Raw genomic sequence first — 2812 nt, forward strand, 5'->3', positions numbered from 1 at the left:
CATTTACTTTTTACCAAATCTTAATTGCTGAAACCTAAGAAAGATTTGGTGTATATAATAACCCTCATTTTTAGAATTACTTTATGTATATTGAATCAGGTATGTTCATGTTATTTCTTTGGGCCTGGCCACCAATAGGACTATCTAAAGGCTATTTTTCTATTTCCTTATGATAATAATTTTGTATCAGTAATTCCTAACTCTATTTTCATTTAGTCAAAACGGAAAAAAGTAAAATGTCTAGAAAAGAAGTTATTGTACATTGGGCATCTCAGATACTAATATGACAAGTAAGAATGGAAAGAAGTGTTAACCACTAACGGGAACAGCTTTAGATTTAGGGAAACTCATACCTCCAATTATTTAAAAAAAAAAAAAAAAAAGAAAGAAATACATTTCCAAAAAGACGTGTAAGTACAGGGGATTTTATCAGAATTTAGATGATTCGTTGTTCATGTATCAATATTTGAACATCACATGAATATTACACACAAAATTTAATGTTCAAAACATAATCATTAACGATCTTCTTAAAACTGAGTGGCATGTAGAATTGTATTTTTTATGGTAATGTATTTACCGTTATAAGGGAACTTAACTATTTTTCTTTGCTCATGGTAGTCTTTTCTCCCTTTCTCACATATCTGCTTGGTTCATACTTCATTTTGCTACCATATAAATGCAACAAATTTGGGGCAGGTCACATTCCTTTTCCCTATTACTAAAGTTACATTCACCCAGCTTCCATTTCTCTTTTAGAAGCACCAGGCCTTTTGCTATAATCTATCGCTATATATCTAACCCAATGAGTCTCATTCTTAGGGTCAGCACACATCCTGCATTTTATGGATGACCATCAGTGGCAGCATAATAGCTTTTGCTCCAGGAAGATATACTATGCAATCACACATAATCAAGTATTTCTTTTCAGCAAGGCTTGAGAAACTAAATAAAGCAATCATGTAAAATGTCCAATGGCTATAAACACTTACTCTTTGACAAGAGGTTTTTATGTTTTCCATACATTTTAATTTAGAAAAAAAACATTAGAAGATTTTAATTTTATATCACAATTATTGTACCAAAACACAAAAGAGTTTAGCTCTTATTTCAAATAGAAAAAAAAAATGATATTATGGTTAAAAAGCTTTTTTTTTTTTTCTTTTACAGGCCATCTTATAAAAACTGACAATACTTGAAAGATAACATATGTAAAATAATACTTCCCAGAATTTGATTCTTGTCTTTTCTCAGATTCATGTAAGGGTGAAAAATTCCTTCTTCATTAGCTTTTCTGGTATCTCATATATTCTTGTGTTTATATAATTCCAGTAAGGGGGCAGCCCGGGTGGCTCAGCGGTTTAGCACCACCTTCAGCCCAGGGCCTGATCCTGGAGACCTGGGATCGAGTCCCACATCGGGCTCCCTGCATGGAGCCTGCTTCTCCCTCTGCCTGTGTCTCTGCCTCTCTCTCTCTCTCTGTGTGTCTCTCTCTGTGTGTCTCTCATGAATAAATAAATAAAATCTTTTAAAAAATAATTCCAGTAAGGCCTTGATTTTGAGTTTAAATGTGTAAGAATATAAAATTTAGTTAAACAAGCAAACAATGATAATATAAATTCATAAATGGGTACTTAAATATTTTTATAATGTATTAGAGTGAGAAGCAATGTTAAGAATAGGTGTAAATAAAGTACTAACCTAGTAAATAAGACTGATAATATGAGAGAAATTTTCTTGGAGAGACTCCAGTTTACTTTGAGGAATGCATAGAATTTAGCTGCATGAAGAAGAAATAAGGCATTTTATTTTTTTTTCATTCAACAAGAAGCCATAACTTTATTAATGATAGAAACAGTACAAATTTCAAACCAACCTGCAGTTATTCTTTTGAAACAACAAAAAAAGTCCTTGTTTTCACATGGTTACATTGTTAATTCCATAACAGCATTTACAATATCATTACTGTTGTTCTTCAGGGCTGGGACTGCCTTTGCTCTTGACACATTTGCTTGTGACATGACCAATTCTATGTCCTTAACCTCTACACTCGTTTCATCAACCTCTTCCTCTTCACTCTCCTCTTGTACAGTTGGAGTCTGTGTGTTTTCTTGAATGTTTGAGACAGCTTCACCTTGAACTTTGAATTTCTCAGCAGCTGCTCGATCTTGGCTTAACCAAAAACTATGCAGGTATCTGAAGCTGGGCTCTTGTCTGGATAGTGACTCTTGTAACCCCCGTAACCTATTGAAGATCCAGTTTGGACATAGCCTTTCGTGCCTTCTTTTCACTCTGGCTCTGTTTTGCTTTACTGACTGGTTCTCCATCTATTTCAGCTGCTGCTGCCAGCTGGGCTTGTTGTATGGTTGCTTGTGTGGAATCCTGTTCCTCAAGGTCTGGTCCTGATTCATCACTGTCAGGTTTTGTTCCAGACCCTGTCTCTGCCTGGTGCTGAGGGGACTCCTGCTCTGTAGCAGGGACGGTTTCTGTGGCTTCACCACACATTTTGTGTGGGGAACACAGAACCAAGATGGTAGCAGGAAGAGGGAATAAGGCACTCTAGACAGAGTCCCATGATCTCCACGAAATGTGATATGTTCAGAAAGCAAATCATTCCATGTATCTTGGTTAGAAGTGGTACAGCAAAATCTCTAGTTGCCTACTAAATATTAATTTTCTTTCTCTATTTCTCTATTAATGCTTTCTGACTCTCTTAATCACAAGAATATCTAGCTTTTTCTTTAAATCTAGGTGGGGCCACATAATTAAGTTGTGGCCAAAGATACAAGGGGAGATTAGTTTGATCCCATCT

The 2812-nt window shown here is 35.4% G+C and overlaps 1 pseudogene; it reads right to left on the reverse strand.

The window, feature by feature from the left end:
* Positions 1 to 1823: 1823 nt before the first annotated feature.
* On the reverse strand, positions 1824 to 2505 carry LOC140610541 (nascent polypeptide-associated complex subunit alpha pseudogene; annotated as a pseudogene).
* Between the last annotated feature and the right edge of the window lie 307 nt (positions 2506 to 2812).

Source organism: Canis lupus, chromosome 2 (assembly GCF_048164855.1).
Source record: "Canis lupus baileyi chromosome 2, mCanLup2.hap1, whole genome shotgun sequence".
In the NCBI taxonomy this organism is placed as follows: Eukaryota; Metazoa; Chordata; class Mammalia; order Carnivora; family Canidae; genus Canis; species Canis lupus.